This window comes from Artibeus jamaicensis, unplaced genomic scaffold (assembly GCF_021234435.1).
Source record: "Artibeus jamaicensis isolate MK-2021 breed Jamaican fruit bat unplaced genomic scaffold, CSHL_Jam_final contig_391, whole genome shotgun sequence".
Taxonomy (NCBI): domain Eukaryota; kingdom Metazoa; phylum Chordata; class Mammalia; order Chiroptera; family Phyllostomidae; genus Artibeus; species Artibeus jamaicensis.
The window spans coordinates 8,660,776-8,680,321 of NW_026521814.1; positions in this window are offsets into that span (position 1 = coordinate 8,660,776).

Consider the following 19,546-nt stretch of genomic DNA (forward strand, 5'->3'; position numbering starts at 1 on the left):
AACTTGATGTTTTAGAATTGCCCTTGTTGCCTTTGGAGCCAGGGACTCAGACGTCAGTTCCTTCTTTTCTGATGAGATCGGGTGTGTTCAGGGTGGTATGACAATAGACCAGTTTCTCCTTTTCCAATACCTGAAACCCACAGGCAGCCCTCCGACCACCATCCTCCCCACCATAGTCACCCAAAACTCCAGGAACCAGTCCAAGCCACAGTTCCGAGTTTTGGCCCCTCTAAGCTTTAACCCCCTAAACTCCATTTGTCTGGGAAGCCAGGCTTGGCAGGCAACATACTCAGAGCCTCATAAAAACAAATAGAAAATCTAGCAAAAAAAAAAAAACAGTATGGATTTTGCTGGAATTTGAAAATATCTCCTGAGTCATTTATAATACCTTATAATATACTCTTGATTTGATAGAATGCCTTTTGCCATTTATCCATTTATTTATATATTTCTTCATTCCTTTAAGCTTTAGAATACTCAATCCAAGTATCTTTTAGTTGGCAATCTGCAATTTTCACATTAAATAAGGAATTCTTAAGCAAAAATTGATAACAGGTGCTATTCTCAAGAAAGGCACTAGGTGGAGCATGTGAATTTAAAGGAAATTTAAATAGGCTGTTGCTAGTAATGACCATTTAACTCAAGAAGACTAAAAAAATGTAAATCTAATATATTTTGATTAATTTAAACTAAAACTAGACAAATGTCAAACAATATTTTATAAATATAAATCTAGAATAATATAAATGAAGACATAAATATTTGAATAAATAAATAATTTTCTTGCCCTGGCTGGTGTGGCTCAGTAGCTTGAGCAGTGGCCTGTGAACCAAAGGGTCATGGGTTCGATTCTCAGTCAGGGCACATGCCTGGGTTGTGGGCCAGTCCCCAGTGGGGAGTGCCTGAGAGGCAACTACACATTGATGTTTCACTCCCTCTCTTTCTCCCTCCCTTACCCTCTGTCTAGGAGTAAATAAATAAAATCTTTAAAAAAATATTTTCTTTTCTCTTCAATAGACCCCTCCAAATCCCATAGCCAAAGCAGGAGAATGAAACAGGCAGCAGTTTCAGAAGAACAGGAGTTGGGACAGGCAGAGATAGGGCTAGCAGGTTATTTTTTCACTCACTAAGAAATGAAGTTGCCTTTATCCAAATGGAAAGACCTTGCGTCTTTATCAGCTTTTAACTGAAGTCTTCAATATTGGGAACAAATAATCTTAAGGAATTTGATTGCCTGTACACGTAAGAAAAAACCATACATTGCTGATAACAGCAGGTAAAACCTTTAGAAAGTTGTCTGTTGTTTATAAGACATGACTGGAGAACAGTTTTTATGAGAATCGAGCTCAGATTTGCAGACAGCACCTGCACGGGTCCTGCAGGTTAAACTGTGAGGTGGCCAGGTGGGCAGGTGGGCATACAGATGGGCTGTGGCAGATTCAGAAGATAACTGTTCGATCCTGGAGGCACTGCTGTGTACGTGTTCACGTCGACAGTCACCACGTCCTGCTAGCACTGACTCACCTGTGATGCTGCGTTTGAGGTTTATTCAGCACTTCCGTTCTCAGTGGGCTGTAAACATGTCACTGAGCACAAGGCTTCACATCCTTGTGTGCAGTTCAGGTTTCCTTTAAGTCCACGTTAGGAGTTACTGGAGAAAAAAAATATCCCTGGAAAACTTGCCATCGATCCAGTGGCATCCTGACTTGTAATTTCGAATTGTGATTTCCCAATCTACCTGCTACCATTTGCTTCTTCGAGTCCTGTGCATCCTGTCCAGGGTCCAGCTGCATTCAGTGGGAGACAGGTGCTTACTCCATCTTGTCTGGAACCTGATCTGCGGATGATTTTGTTTTACTTCTGATTTTCTTTGTCAAAATATTTGTAAAATAAAGCCTATACCAGGTAATTGCAAGTTATAAATATAAGGAGATAAACTAGTTGAATTTAATAGAATGAGAATTTAATAATTTATAGTAAATGTGATATTTTATTTTATGATGAACTTCAAAGGAAGAAAATACTTCAATTTTATGTACAGAGGATTTGGCCAGAAATGAGCACCCTCCTGCAGTTTTATTTAGCAGGGTGGTTAGGTGGAAATAGGCAAGAGCTCTGTTTTATAAAAGTCTTTTAAAACCATCTGATTTCTCTTCGACATCACTAATATGTTAGAACACAGATGAGTAAACAGTTCTGTTTAATAATAAAAATGCTGAGGTTATAAGTTTGATTTTATTAAGTATAATTAACCTACATTTACTTCGGATGTTCATTATGAATTAGAAGCAAAACTGGTTCTAGCACCGGGGATGACTAATGCCATGCTTCAGATCTGCCCGCGATGAGGGTTAGGAGGCAACATTTAATATAATAGGCAGGAAGAGACACAAAGTCAGTGTTTTCTTTGTTCATTTTCACGGTGTTATAAACTCCAGATAATATGCAGAGTTGTTGAGTTTGATTCTTCCTTTTTACCTACTTTTCTGAAATGTGTGAAGCAAGCAATAAGTGTGGATCAGGACGCCATGATGCGTACATGATGCTTGGAGCAAAACGTTCCAGAAAGCCAGCTTCTGGAACCTGCAAGACAGAACTGGTGTCCTTTACAGCTGTGATGATGATGGGCCTAGAAGGTGACAGGGAAGAACCATGCAGTGATGCTTCTCTGCTGATGACTTCATAGTACCTGGGAGGACATTTCACATGGGATTTTGTTTAGTTGATGGTTATGTGTAGAGTTGTGCAAGTTGTCGCTTCCAAGTTTTGACAAGAATGTAAGGATAGCACTTGGTACTTTTTTTTCAACCCTTTTGTATTTTTTAATCTGTGACTGTATTTGCTTTCATAGCCACCTCTGAGATAGACAGACCAGCCAGGAGTGATTCTATTTCTAGATGAAGAAAATAGACATCCTGGCTGTTAAGGGATTTACACAGTGGTTCATACTGTATCACTCACGATTCTGAAACTAGGATCCAGAGCTCTTAAGTTCTAGGCCAATGTTTCCCTATACCACATTGAGTAGTGGTAAGTCTATGAAGGGAATTGTGGGAAGGCCTACTTACCTCGAATTAATTTTATACCTTAAAGCACTATATTTTAGTATGCCAAAGGTTTTTTTTAAATGCCAGTGAGCAATAACTCCCCACCCCCACCACCAAGAGAAAGTCACATATACATACAAAGAAATGCACATAATGATATTGAGTGCTGACCCTGGCTGGCTAGCTCAGCTGGTTAGAGCATCATCTGATATGCCACAGTTGCCAGTTCGATCCCTGGTCAGGGCAATGTACGAGAAACAACCAAGGAAGGTAGGCATAAGTGGAGCAACAAAGCGATGTTTCTTTCTCTCTCAGTGTCTCCCTTCCTCTCCCTAAAATCAATTTTTTAAAAAATGAGGAAGAAAAAACATTAAAAGATATTGAGTGCTGCTCTGTTTTGAATAGCAAAAATTGGAACCAGCCTAATGTTGAATAGAGAGCAAGTTTGCAGAATGAAACCTACCAAATGATATCATTTCGATAATTAAACACAGAATCTGTATACTGTTCATGGGTGAATATGCGTGTGATCTCACTATTTTAAAATAGACTGGAAGGACCCCCACCAAATAGCAGTTACTCAGGACAGGGGAGTGGTATGGAACATGGGTCACAAAGGCATTTACATAAATAACATGAAATGTAAGCATTTATTGATTTATTGGTATCTACTGTATTATTTTATGAACTTTTCTATAGTTTTGAAAATTTTCAAAATGTTGGGGTGGTCCTGGTGGATAGCATGAGGGGACCTCAAAGGAGGTGCCCCAGTGAAAACTATATGCCCAACAGTGAATGGAAACAACGTAAGAAGGGCTGTGATTGGCATTTAAGAAAAGCAGATGTAAGTATTTGATGTCCACATTTGGTCATGCTTCCTACTGTGCTGAAATAAAGGCTTGAGCTCTAGCTCACCTTAGGGAGCTCACTTTACTCCTGGGAGACCTGAGTGACAGGGAGAGAGCTTGGGGACCTGTACTGGACTTGCTCTTCCTGTCCCTTTCTCTGAAGTCTCTGAACATGTCATATGAGAAAACTGTGAATGTGTCATTTTAATTGCTCCCTTTCTGCTACATTATTTACTGTCTTAGTACTAAATATTCTCTGGATAAACTTCTAGGCGTGAAAGGATGCATACCAGAAGACCCTATCATGTGGAAGATGCTGAAAAATACTGCCTTGAGGATGATTTGGTCAATCTAGAGGTTCTGGATGAGGTACTACATATTTAGTAGATAATTCTCATGGATGACATTTGTTTCATGTAAATGGTCTGACCTTTCTGTTGAGGACCACATTCTCCTAAAGTCACTTAAAACTTAATTGTTAGTAGAGCCTTGGTGAAGATCGGGGAGCATTTGGTTGCTGTGGCATCCTGTGTTGTGTTCTTTTATAGTCCCCAAAATTAATAGTCCCCCTTAATAAACTAAATCCCCCAAATAAATAAATATTGACTTCACTCTTTCCCTCCTGTGGATGGGAAAAGATTTTTTCCAATAAAGTTCTTTGTACTGTAGATGTGAATGTATTATATCAGCTGAAAATTATTTTCTGTTTAAAAAGCGCAGTTGCACCCTTAGATTAACATAGTTGTTCAGTCTTCATAAAGAAGGGCTCCTCTTGGGGAAACAGTGAAGTCAATATAGCTTGAATTCTGAATTTGAAAACTGCTAATCCCTGTTTCAGACATGCAGGGTAATAGAACTGTTAATTGCACTGGACCCGCTTCTCCTGCTTGTGACTCTGGGGACTCTTAACCAAAGTATAAAATAAAAGTATTCAATTCTGTATTCCCACCACATAAATTTTAAGTGCAATGCTTTGAGAAATAAAGTTACTGTTTTGTCTATACTTTATCTATAGAAATGACCTATTAAATAAAAGTCTAAATAGAACATTTTAATTGGGTGAAATAACTTTTTCATAATAAAAATAAAAATTTGTTGGACAGTCAGTGTCTTTTAGCATGACCCAGCTGGGCTTAATTCTTCTAGATATTCCTATTTTTTTCCTTATTTCAAGGCAAATATCTGGTCTTAGGATCATCAGAGTCTCTGTGTGACTTAAATTGACTACTTCCATCTTTTAGAGGAAAATATCCTTGTAAGAATGTTTTTTTTAATTTTTAGAATCTTTCCCTTGATTGGAAGTAATGTGTAATCAATGCCATTTACCCTCTTCTTAGGATACAATTATTCATCAGTTGCAGAAGCGGTATATGGACTTGCTGATTTATACATACGTCGGAGACATCTTAATTGCCTTAAACCCTTTCCAGAATCTAAGCATATACTCTCCGCAGGTAAGGAATGCTTTAAGAGCCTGTTGCTTCTTAGTAGGGAATTAAAACCCCAAAGGAAAATGAAACAAAGGAAAAAGTGAGAAAACTATGACACCCCTGAGTATGTACCCCAACTGCAGATAACGATGCAACGCAGATGGAATTCTTACATTTGGTGGGAACTTTCTAAAGCAAGATGTGACTATGATAGCTGGGAACATTCATTTAGTGCTTAGAAGAAGCACCGGGTGACCTCGTTTGTTTACTTCTCACAATCCTGGGAGACAGGGACTGTCATTAAGCCTATTGGGTACAGGAGAAAACTTAACATAGTCAAGTTCACTCCCTGGAATGAGCTCAGGAAGTCAGTAAGTGAGGACCTGGGATTTGAACTCAGGGCTGTGGACTCCTGAGCCTGTGCTCTACAGTCTTCCCGATGCTACAGTTCCCCAGTAAGAGACACAGCCCTGCTGTCATGGGAAATAGGTACTGGAGCATTAGAAGATCCAGTGGAGCAGTCGAAGGGCCCTTTGAATGAATTATTCTTTCTTCAGTTTTCCAGACTTTATCATGGAGTAAAACGTGCCTCAAATCCCCCCCACATCTTCGCATCAGCAGATGCTGCTTACCAATGCATGGTTACTTTCAGCAAAGACCAGGTGAGAACACAATGTTTTTTTCTCTCAAGTCCCACAGCAGATTGTATTCTGTCTTCCTCTGCAGCTCTTAAGCCTTCCTGAGAACTGGTGTTGACTCGGGAGATAGGAAGTGAAGTAGTAGCTCAGTGGAACAGGAACAGTGATAAAGCCAGAGGAACAGGAGAACATGAAAACCCTTTTCAAGAAACATGGAACTTTCACATCAAGAGCACTCATTTCCCCTGATAAGATGTAGGAAGGAAGTTTCTAATATGAATGTGGGACGCAGAGCTAACACAAACCTGACTGCACACACGACTGTAATAAAAACAGGACGTAGAATGACAAACGAAATTCACTCCTCATTAAGGTGTCAGAACTCTCCCGGCCCAGTCCTGGTCGTATGAAATACTGCTTATAGGTTGACAGTGCTCGTGCACCACGCTGTTTAGCGGCTGAGAAATTGTGACAGGTTCGGTGTAGACTGAGCAAATCTTACACTCAGTGCTACTCAAACACAAAGCTAAGTCATCTATGTGAACTCTCTGGACTTCCTGTTCAGAGTGAGGGCACATCCAACCTTTGACCCTTCCTTTACTTTCAATGTGTATGTTCTCCTTTGTGTCTTTATTCTGCTTGAAATAGAAATAATGTAATTTGGTGAGGAACGTTTATAAGAGAATTATTATGTGTATATTCCCTGAGACCTGAGAAGTCCCTGCTTCGGATTTGTTTCAGATAGATGCAATTATAACAGTGCAAGTCACAAAATGCGGTATCTAGATTCACCATAGGTTAGAAATTTGACTTCTCCAAATTCTTACCTTTCCTAAAAACTTGTGAAATGTCCATAGATGTCAGAGAGAAGAAGTCAGTGGAGATATATATATATATATATTTCTCAGGTTGAGAAGTTGCCCATGTTGTCTTTTTTTTTCTGACACCAATTGGTGTGTCTTTTCCAACACCGATTAATTCACCAATTCTCCGACACTATCTGGGTGTCCAACAGTTCATCCATTGAATTTTGACACTATACAACGCAGACCCCACAGGTTCAGGCTCAGTCTCACAAGGCTGCTCCCGCTTCAGATGCCAGCTGCACCCAGGGCACCCAAGTTATCCACATCCCCCCCTGGCTGACTACAGATTCAGGGATTCTCACAATCCTCTTCAGATTTGATAATCCACTAAAACAACTCGCAGAACTCAGGGAAACACTACTTATGTTTTCTGGTTTGTAAAGGATACGACTTGGGAACAACCAGATAGGAGAGATGCAGAGGGCAAGATGTAGGGAGGGGGTGTTGCAAAGCTTCCGTGCCTTCTCTGGGCACACCGCCCCTCTCAGCACCTCACATCAGAATGAGGAACTCTGAATCTTACTGATCAGGAGTTTTTACGACTCACTCGATCTCTAGCCCCTCTCTCCTCCCCAGAAGTTGGGAATGAGTGGCTAAAAGTTCCCACCCTCTAATCTATGTTTATTCTTTCTGGTGGCCAGCCCCCACCCTGACACCTCACCGTGAACCGCTTGGTTAGCAGTTGGGTTTGGTTGAAACATACTTATTTGTGGATAACAAAAGATGTTCCCATCACTCCTATCATTTTGGAAATTCCGAGGGTTTGGGCAGCTCTGTGCCAAGAACCAGAAACAAAGATCAAATAGGTGTTTTCTTATTATACCATATCCACTAATCTTCTTTATGAGTAAAGAGCTCTTAGAAAGGAATGATTAAAAGACTAACAATACAAAAAATAGACAAAGTATATCAACTGGTTTAGAAAAAGGAAAATATGAATGACCTTAAACATATGAAAAGTTACCTAACCTCACTCACAATAAAAGAAATGGTAATTCAAACTACACTGAGATACCATTTTTTGCCTACCAGATTGGCAAAAGTCCAGCATCTTCTAGTGAGGCTGTAGGGAAGCAGGCACTTTCATATATTGGTACAGTCCTCAGCAAGGTGGCACTCTCCACCAAGTATACAAATGCCTTTACCTTTTGATGCAACACCTCCATTTCTAGGAATTAATTCTGTAGATGAACCTACATATAAATATAATGAACTATGCATAGAATTACTCATTGCGGTATTGTTTGCGATAATAAAAGGAAAAACCTCAAGTATCTAGCCATATGGGACTGGCTAAACAGATTATGGTACCTCTATCAGTGGAACAATAGGCAGCTATGAAAAGGCTGAAGTTCTTGAAGTACTGAAAAGGAAAGCTATATTGCTGAGTTAAAAATTAAAGTCTATGGTGTTGGGTGTTATATGAAACACATAGCTGAACACATGGGGTTTTTGCTGGGCTGAGAAGTCCTCACTGACACTCCATTCTCTGTGACAGTGCATTGTCATCAGCGGAGAGAGTGGCTCTGGGAAGACAGAAAGCGCCCACCTGATTGTCCAGCATTTGACTTTCTTGGGAAAGGTACTGACCATCTGCTCCATGTATCGTGGCTAGAAGTTTCTGCAGAGTAACTGCATATTTTACAAAGAATGAAAATGCTGTGTGTGTGGGGGGGGCGGTTAGGGTTTACATAGAGCATTCCGTCTTTATGACATTTGCCCCCTGGAAACTAGGGCTCCTAACATGTCGGCATGCCATCTTTCTGTCATGTCATGAGAAATATAATGCCGGCATGAATTTACTAAGATTATTGGCAATTATTTTGTTAAATTTTTAATGCAATAGAAACATTTAGCCATTAAGTAGTTAAAGTGGTTAAACACGAGGAACAGGATCAGGGAGAGCCACTGAGGTGATTAAAGGATTGGAAAATAGAAACCTTTGAGCAAAAGTTGAGGAAGATGAAAATTCTCAGCTTGGTGGAATGGACATTGAAGGAATAACGAACAATGTCCTACCAGTTACTCATACTCAGAATTAGTGTATTATAAGACTAAGAAGGACTTTAAGGAATATTTTCAGAGGAGATTTATGAATATTATAATGGATGACAAAGAAAAGTTATGGGATTTCTCTATTTAAACTTTTTTCTTCATGGTTTAAGCATTTTATTTGCCAGGGATTTTAATGAGGTGTGCCTGGACACAAAAACTGACAGTGTAATTCAGCATCATCTGGTGCCTACACTGCGGAGTTGCTCGTCTGAGAAAATGATGCTGGAGGTTGATGCTCATTTCCCCAAATGGAGTTCTTCCCCACAGTATCGATAACATGATTCTGTGGGCAGGGAAGGGTGCCTGGCAGAACCTGCTTTTGTGTTTCTGCAGGCTTCTTGTAACTGTTCTCTGTTTGGCACAGGCCAACAATCAGACCTTGAGACAGAAAATCCTGCAAGTCAACTCCCTGGTGGAAGCCTTCGGAAATGCATGCACTGCCATCAATGACAATTCCAGCCGTTTTGGAAAGTATCTGGAAATGATGTTTACACCAACTGGAGCTGTGATGGGGGCAAGAATCTCCGAATATCTCCTTGAGAAGTCCAGAGTTATAAAACAGGCAGTGTAGGTCCACTCTTTTATCACTGGTTTTGCTCTGCATTGTAGACCTGGAGGCTTTGGAAATTTTAATTGCTGCATTTTTTACTCTGGTTCTTAGCATCCCGACCAGGATGGTTCCCCTCCCAGCCTTCCCAGGAGCACGGAATTAATTAAGCAAAGGATAAGTTATGATTTCTAACTGAAAAGATGTTTACAATCAGAGTACCAAGGGCTGGGGTGGGAGTACTTTGTGACAGATATACCCATTTCTCCTGAGTTGGTTATACCAGGTAGAATTTAAAGACATTGCATATGCTTAAAAAAAATCATTAGATCCCTTAAACTTAAATTTGTCTATTAAAAAAACATATTGAGAATATTCTATATGTTAATTTTTTTCCTGTAGATTGAGAGAGGAAAAATATTTTCTTTTAAGAAGAGCAGTATACCAGCAGCACGGACAGCTCTGGGGTTAGGTGTGGGCTCCAATACTTACTGTGTGGTGTTGGGTATTTCATTTAACCTCTCAGTCAGTGCCTCATCTATGAAATGGAGATGCTACTGGAGCCTACCTCCTGGGTTTGCAGTGAAGATTAGTGAGTCTGTTTATATGAAATTCATTTGAAAAGTGCCTGGTATAGACCATGTTATCACAGCCTTTCTTCCTATTTTTACTAGTATTGGAGGACACCAGACTTCCTCAGGAGCATGGCCCCATTCATGCCTTATGCAGTGATTGTCTACTGAATTCTTGCTCTATGCCAGTGCCGTGCTCTCTTCTGGGGTTGCAGAAGTAAACAAAATAGACACGGTCCCAGTATTCATGGAGCTTGGAGTGGGTGGAGGAAGGAGGAGGACCAGAGGAGAATCTTAAATGCAGAACAACTGTGATTAAGTACCAGAAAGCAATATAAGGTGCTGTGAAGGTAAAACAGGAGAAGGAAGGCCACAAAACCTAGTCCAGGAAGAAAGGAGCTCCCTGTGTATGAGACATTGTATTTGAGACCTGAGGATCACCAGGAGTTAGCCAAGGAGGCAGAGAGGGGTGAAGATGAGACTGAGCCCACATCATGTAGGGCTTTGGTACCAGGCTGGGGAGCCTTTTTCAAAATGCAGTTATTCTTCTGAACCTTATACTAAAGGCAATAGGAAGCCAATTAATGTTTTCAAGAAGAGAAGTCATGAAACCCAACTCGCATTTGGAAATGATCGTTCTGCCTTCAGTAGGGTCATTGCATTGGAGGATAGTATCGTGTTGAGGCTGTTAGGATGCTGTTGCCAAATCCATGTGCAGAATGTAGCAGTGGAGATGCAGATGGAGAGGAGTTGATGAATCTGAGAGATGTTGTGCAAGTAAAATCCATAGGGCTTTTTCTAGCTTAGGGATTCAAGCATCTTCTATCATACACTCGAAGTTCTCTCACAAAATGGGGACTGACATAAAGAAAATTAATGAACAAAAAAGTAGAGTTAGAGTCAATTTAGCTTATTCCTGGCTTCTTGATTAATTTTTATGAGGTCTCTCACTTCTTTCTCTCCAAATTAGGGTGATTTCAAGAAGTCCTTTTAGTTTTTTTTCCTGTAAAATGAAAGACACATTTTTTTTCACTTTTACCAATAACTTTGTTGATTTGGATATTTTTGAGTATGTCAGCTCTCTCCTTCATGGTATAACATTGATAGGTCTCAATTAATGTCTTGATTTGATTACTATCAACTTCAACTGGTCTACCTGACCATGGAGCATTGTTTAGCAAGACATCTCCAGCATGAAACTTTGCAAATCACTTTTGACACATTCAATCAGTTACAGCACCTTCTCCAGACACTGCACAAATCATTTTTTTTTTGCATTTCAGTTGTGTTTTTATCTTTCTTGAAATAATTATATGATATTGTGTTTTTTATCTTTAGTATTAAAATGGCTAAACAAAACTTCACCATTTTTGTGTTCTTTTTTAATGTCTTTAACCTTTTCTAAATATAGTTTATTGATTATGCTATTACAGTTGTCACAGATTTCCCCCCTTTGTCCCCTCCACTCAGCACCCCTGCATTCCCTCCAGCAATGCCCTTGTTAGTTCATGTCCATGGGTCATGCATATAAGTTAGCCACTCCACTCTTTAGCCACTCCATTTCCTATACTATTCTTAACATCTCCTGTGTATTCTATAACTACAAATTTGTGCTTTTTAATCCCTGCACTTTTCTTCCCATTCTCCCCTTCCCTTTCCCAACTGATAACCCTTCAAATAGCTATGATTCTCTTTCTGTTCTGATTGTTTGCTTAGTTTGTTTTTAGATTCGATTGTTGATAGTTATGAATTTATTGCCAGTTTAATGTTCATGGTTTTGATCTTTTTCTTAAATAAGTACTTTTACTTAGATAAGTCCCTTTAACATTTCATATAACCACCCTACCCCTCATCCCCACCATTACCCCCCCTTTAGTTTATGACCATGTGTCTCAAGTCCTTTAGATTCTATATTTCCCATGCTATTCTTGCCCCCCCCCATTTATTTTCTATCTACTGTCTATGCTACTTATTTTCTGTACCTTATCCCCCCTTCTCCTCCTCCCACTCCTGTTGCTAACCCTCCTTGAGGAATAAAGGGGGAATAGAACAACTGTAACAGCATAATCAATAAAAAAATTAATTAAAAAATAAAGATATTTTTAAACTACAAAAAAAAAAGAAGTACTTTTAACATTTCATATAATATTGGCTTGGTGATGATGAACTCCTTCAGCTTTACCTTGTCTGGGAAGCACTTCATCTGTCCTTCCATTCTAAATGATAGCTTTGCTGGATAGAGTAATGTGGGTTATAGGAGGTCCTTGCTTTTCATTGCTTTGAATACTTCTTGCCAGTCCCTTCTTGCCTGCAAAGTTTCTTTTGAGAAATCAGCTGACAGTCTTATGGGAACTTTTTGTAGGTAACTTTCTGCTTTTCCCTTGCTGCTTTTAAGATTCTCTTTTTATCTTTAACCTTTGGCATTTAAATTATGATGTGTCTTGGTGTGGTCCTCTTTGGGTCCAACTTGTTTGGGACTCTCTGTGCTTCCTAGACTTGGATGTCTATTGCCTTCACCAAATTGGGGAATTTTTCTTTCATTATTTTTTCAAACAAGTTTTCAATTTTTTGTCTTTCTCTTCTCTTTCTGGCACCACTATGATTCAAATGTTGGAATATTTGAAGTAGTCCCAGAAGCTCCCTAGCCTATTTTTGTTTTTTGGTGGTGTTTTCTTCTCGCTGTTCTAATTGAATGCTTATTTCTTCCTTATGTCCCAAATCATTGATTTGAAACTTGGCTTTATCCACTCCATTGTTGGTTCCTGTAAATTTTTCTTTATTTCACTTAGTGTAACCTTCATTTCTGCCTAGGTGGGTTTTTTTTTTATGCTGTTGGAGTACCCAGTGAGGTACTCAGAGCAAGAAGTAAATCTTTGTTAAGCCACTAATAACTTGGGATATTTGTTACTCCAATAGAACTAAGCCAATCCTGATAGACAGAGGGATGAAAATCAAGTTGAAATTATGCTAGGAATGGATGTTGGTAGGCAAAGCTTGAAAGAATTGATAACTAAAGGTAACTACAAAAAAATAACTATAAGAAGATAAGACCAAGAGGGGTGAGCCAACGCCAGCACAGTTACCAGAGGTTAAAGCGCACATGGAATTCATATCGGGCACACCGGTTCCTAGGGCCCTGCAAGGGCTTTCCTGTCTCAGTGGGTGGTGCCACCATCACCATGTGCTCAAGTTAGACACCTGGGAGGTAGGCTCCAGGTCCCGTAGGTTTATCACTCTCATTCATTCTATCACGATGTTTTTTTTTAGCTGTTCTTCCAAAATATATCTTTAGGCTTACTCTTGTTCTTCGTCATGATGGAGACCTCCTAATCAGTCTTCCTGCATCCATATTGGCTTCTTACAGTCTAGTCTTCACCCTGTAGCTAGAATGTACTTTTTTCAACACAACTGTACTCATGGCACATGCAGTGCACCATGGCTCCGGTTTAAAACACTTCAGATAAATCTAATTGCTTAATCAACAAAATCTCCACTGGGGCCTAACAAGCTCTTGTGTGGGCTGGCCCCGCTTACCTGCCCACCCCATTCTCAAGAGCATTCTTTTGGCTCTACATGGGCATTGCACTCTGTCTGAGCTTTTGTGTATATACTGCTCCCTCTCTTTGGAATGATCTTTCTCTCTGTATCTCCTTCCAGCCCCATTCTCATGCTTCAAAGTTTGGCTTAAGTGCTATTCCCTTGGAGAGTCCTTTCCTTGACTTGACACAAGTAGCCCTTGTCCCTCAATGGTGTTCTTCATCTCAGCCCCTTGTTTATCTCTTTCAAAGTCCTCATCACAAGCTTCCTTGTGGATTCATCTAACTTGATCACTGGAAGGGAAGCTCCAGAGGGTGTGAATCTTTTCAGTCCTTTATCCTTTGCATATGGTGCAGTGCCTGCCATGATTGACACTCAATAAATTCATAAGTTGAGTGAACAAATGAGTAAGAAATGGCAAGTAGCAGCATCTAGAATACAGGGCAGAAATCAGAATCATCAGAAAAACTTTGACAGCATAAGCAACCAGAGGAAAACTATGATATTCAGGAGAAGCTGAAGAAAAGAGTGAGGCCCATTCACAAATAGGGGCAAGGAGTAGAAGGAAGACAAGATTTCTTTCCATAGGTCTAAGTTGACTAAGATAAGGATTTGCCAGAATTCTGAGGATTTAACAGAAGAGACTGTCTTCCTCTAGAGCAGGGGTGTCGAACTCATTTTCACAGAGGGCCACATAAGCCTTGTGGTTGCCTTCAGAGGACTAAAATAATTTTAGGACTGTATAAGTGTAACTACTCCTTAACTGTTAATGAGTTGAAATTACATTCGGCCCATTGAAGGCAACCAAGAGGCTGATGTGGCCCCCCATGAACATGAGTTTGACACCCCTGCTCTGGAGGAAAGAAGGGATCTAGACCAGGGCTTTTCAAACTATCTTTGCTGACAGACTGATTTTTTTAAAGATAAGTGCTGATACCTTTGTAAAATCTAATTGAAATGAATCATCAGAGAGACTGTCATATGTTTAGATGTCATGGCAATATCACTTGCTGTAAAATGTCTAGCCATGTCCTTTTCAGCTCTTTGTCTCATCATAAGCTGACAGCAGTCCTAGACCACGCTTAGAGCAGCGTCTGTCTGAAAGGACCCCAGCTAGAGTGGCCTATAAGAGGGTAGGCAACAGGAGAGCAGGGGCACCGATGTTTATGCCATTTGAATTGTATTTGATGCAAGTTTGAGAGAGTGGAGACCTCGGTTTGGGACCAATTGCACTCCCTCATTTGCTGTACAAACTGGTGAGCCACTTGCTGTCTGGGATCCAGTAAAGCAGGGAGTTTGGCTGACCTCTTTCAGCTGTGTATCGTTGTCTGTGAAGTAACCTGGGCTACAAAGAGAAGGCATGGGCGCAGGTGCAGAGTTATGTTGGTTGGAATAGAAAGATGTCTAAACATGTGTAACCTGAGCTGCTATCTATAAATGTTCCATTCTCCAGAACCTCCTCCTGTGTATAGTAATATAACTGTGTTTAATAAGGTGACATTGTTATAATTACTGTACTAATCCTATCACTATTACTATTCCGTAATTGGGATATAGCATATTTAATTGATGAAAATTCAAATTTGCTACAGAATAATATATTGCACAAAAAAATGGTGTAAATTAGTTGGCGTGCAGAAGCCCAGAATATGTTATTAATAATGTACCCTCTCTCTCTTTCTTCAGGGGAGAGAAAAATTTTCACATATTCTACTATATTTATGCTGGTCTTTATCACCAAAAGAAACTTTCTGAATTCAAGCTTCCTGAAGAAATGCCTCCTAGGTAAGTGCCAGGGATTTTAGTTGATAATTTTTTATTATATATTTTTCCATTACCATTTAGTCCGGGGGTCCTCAACCCCCAGGCAACAGACCTGTACCCACCCAGTCCATTAGGAAATGGCCATGAGGGAAGCTTTCCTGAGATCCACCTCCCTGTCTTTTCCCCCACAATACCCCCTCCTTGTACCTGGAAAAACTGGTCCCTGGTACCCAAAAGGCTGGGGACTACTGATTTAGTTCCCTTATATCACCTCACCCTGCAATCACCACACTGCAATCCATGTCCATGAGTCCTTTTTCTTTTTGCTCAGCCCTCCACTCTCTGTCCTCCCCCCTCCCTTAGCTGTCATCCTGCTCTCTACCTGTGAGTCTGTCTCTGTTTTGCTTGTTAATTTGGTTTGTTCATTAGAGTCCATGTAAGAGTGAGATCATATGGTGTTTGTCTTTCTCTGACTGGCTTATTTCACTTAGCATAATGTTCTCCAGGTCCATATATAACTAGCAGTTGACAAAACCTGGAAATCAATGGAGCTGTTTCCCTAATTGGACATTCACAGTCTCTTCGACTGAAGTGCCCCAGGATGAGATGGCAGGCACTGCATTTCACCATTTGCATTTTCTAGAGTGTTTGAAACTCAACTCTAGCCATTTTACTAAGCCACATGCACCATTGTCCCACCTCAGTGCTGGGGAATGCCCTTGCCAAGAAGGGGCCCAGTGACGCCCTGGTGTTTTGGTGCCATTTGCCAAATCCATGATCGTTCTGTTTGGTCCTGCTCCATATAGGTACATAGCTGATGAGACGGGAAGGGTGATGCAGGACATCACCTCCAAGGAGTCTTACAGGAGACAATTCGAAGCAATTCAGCACTGTTTCAGGATTATAGGCTTCACTGACAAGGTAAGTGATTGTCAGGAGAGAAAAAACTCAAGTGTTAATATTCTTGGATCAGTGTGAGTGCAGACATGGATGTTCTCACCTGGGGCAGGTTAATTGCTTTTCAGATGCCACGCTGGTCAGGTTAAAAGGTGTTGCTACTCAAAGTGGGACCCAAGGACCAAAAGCATTTTCATCACCTAAGAGCTTGTTAGAAATGCAGATTCTCAGGTCCCACCAAGAACAACTAAATTAGAATGTGCATTTAACAAGATGTGTAGGTGAATATTAAAGTAGAAGTACTGTTGTAAGTGCCATGTGCCCATGAATTGTTGTCATTGTCATCAAGTCACCACAGCCATGATGTCAAATGCCCGAAATAATACTGCCCTTTTCTGAGTTAGGTTTGCTCCAACCATTACAGCGGGTTGTGTAACAGGAGCACAAGAATATGTAGGTTACACCCAAGCCACAGAAATATATTCATGCAAGTAGTTCCTTGAGCACCGAGATGAGTTCATTTAAACCTTTCAACCTGCAGTCACTTCCTTCTCCGTGGTACACTGTTGCAGCACATTATTAACTATAGCTCTAAGTACTGTACTCTTATCACACCAGATACAGGCTGTCTCTATTAAATACATGCTAGGGGTGACAGAAAATATTTATAACCTGAGGCTCTCAAATATCATTCTGTGATACATTTATGTCATAGTTTCTGGGCTTCATGCCATCAATTTTGCAAAATATACAGATTCTTCTGCTTTTCCAACAAAAAAGAGGTGAATGATTAGGAAGTAGGTGAGTGTTAAATCTTTAAGGATTCAATGACAAAACTCCTGAGTTACCCTGGACAACCACCCTGGACAAAGGACTGCTTCCATAATCCAGTGAGTCTGGCCAGCCCTTCCCGCCCCAGCGTCAGTGATTTCAGTCATAATAATACCTTTCTTCTTTCTAGCCAGCTGTTAATTTTCTCTGTCAGCCTCCCACAGACCTTAAACTGACAGGCAATGGAAAATCCCAAAGGTCAGATAAAAATATAAATATATTTCCCTTGGCTCCTTAGAGGAAACCAATTTAACAGGCACCTGCCCTGTTAAAGGGCCTTATCATTATTAATTTATGGAGCTAGTTGTTATCAAAGATGCATGGTAGAGATGGCTGTGGAGCCATTTAAAGTCCTGGGCCGTGCCCAGGTGTTTAGGGCATGCTTCCTGAGAAAGGTACAGGAACAGTGGAGAAGCCGGCCACAGGGTTAATAATACTGTGCTCTCCGTGTGTGCAGGGATGGCGGTGGGGTGCTGTGAGGAGAGAGGCCCTAACTCTAAATGAGGGACAGAGCGGTGCTGTTCTAATAATGCGAATGTGCTGCAGAATAATAGAGCACATGCTGTTTTAAGATAAAGTTAAAAACAAAAGAAATTAAATATGCTCTGTCTCCTTGAAATAAGCCATCCTAGCCCCTGTGCAAAAAAAGTACAGAAGAAATGGATGAATGCACGAATAAATATGAAAAGAAAGAAAAGTAGAAGGTGATACACATTCTTAATTTGTGCCTGGTCTGGACTGTTAAGTGAATAGCCAGAATGTTGTTTTACGTGTATGTGTATATGTTCACCATGTCCTATGTTAATTCATACTGGAAATAAACCAGCTTATGTCGGTTGGCAACCCTGGCAAGGGAAGGAAGAGGCTGGATCTTACCTAAATACTTTTGTTACATTTTTGTCTGTATCTCTACAGACAGCCTGTTTTGCTGAATTAACTTAGTTCACTCTATGTTTATAAAGCCAAAGACCTTTGACTAAATTCAGAAAGATTCAGTTGAGTGTAGTCAGACAGAAGATGCCAAATAGCTGGTGTAACAGAGCTTCTTATTCAATTTTTCTGAGGGACACTTCTAGACAGAGCTCAAATGAACTAGTTTCCTGCAAGAATCCCTTCAGTTTTTCCCAAACCCTTGTAGCAAAATATGAATAGCAAATTTAAAAATATATTATTTTTTTAATCCTCACTGAGGTTACGCTTATTGATTTTAGAGAGAGAAAAACAACGTCAATGTGAGAAAAACATGGATTGGTTGCCTCCTGTATGTGCCCCAACTGGGGATTGAACCTGCCACCTAGGTATGTGCCCGGACCAAGGATTGAACCTAAACCCTTGTGGTGTACGGAACAATGCTCCAACCAGCTGAGCCACCCGGCCAGGGCACAAACAGAAAATTTTAGTGGGGACTCAGGAGTATGAATTTTAATTCTGGGACACCAGCCAAAAGTATCTGCAAGAACTCTTGATCCTGAATTTATCGTAAAGAAACTTCCTCACAGGAGTCTTCCAATAACAATAATGGGTCCAAAAATAACAATTGTTGGAGGCTAGGGTGTTTACTTAAAACTGTATTATGAGGATCCATGCTTTTCAACTCCTACTTTTGGAGTCAAACCATGATATTTTTGTTTAGTACAGGGCAGAGCAAAAGTAGGTTTGCAGCTGTGAGTACTCGAAACCCAGAGTCTATTCTCGTTATCGAATAACTAATCTGATATGTTATCATAACACATTAGAGTTTTAGGTGTGTTCATATTTAATACTACATGAAACTTTTTTCATGATACTTTTTTCATGTAGTATTAAAGATTATCTCCTCGGTGGTCAAGATTGGACAGTTACTGGAGATACCTTGATGAAGAAGTTAGGCAGAAGGCTTTGAGATTAGGGCAATTTTTCTCCCTTTCTTCAAAATCAGTTATGAATCGGGAGAGTACTGCTGAAGAGAGCCAGGGGGTTATATGTTAAAATGTAAATTGGAGGTTTTGAGGATTTCTGGTGCCTTAATGACAGACAATAGGGCTTACCATTGACTTTCTAAAACCATTTTATTGATGTATAATTGACATACCAATTTTTTTAACCCAACCATTCACTTTTAAGATACAAATGTGAGCCCGTGGGAGGGGAACTGAGTGAAGGCATGTGAATAGAGCCCGTAAGGTTGAGGCCCCTCGGCCCGGCCCACTAAAGCGCTCAGGACGGAACTGGTGCAAAAGTAGAGACTGACGAAAAAGAAGCAAGGTAAAGAGAAACCGAGAAGGCAAATAAGTTTGGGGGAGGAACCACAGAAACAGCTAGCATGAAACGATGCCTGTGAACCAGGCCAGGGGCAATTTCCTTAAATCGGCCCCAGGCTAACAGAAAACCACAGTTCTGGTCAACTTTGCACTCTGCCTTAACTTTACTGAAGCAACATCAGCGAAAGTAGTGCCTTCTCAGAAAAAAGAGAAGCAAAGAGCACACATCTTGTTTGCGGCTTTGATGGAGAAATGTTCTTTCTTCTCCACTTTT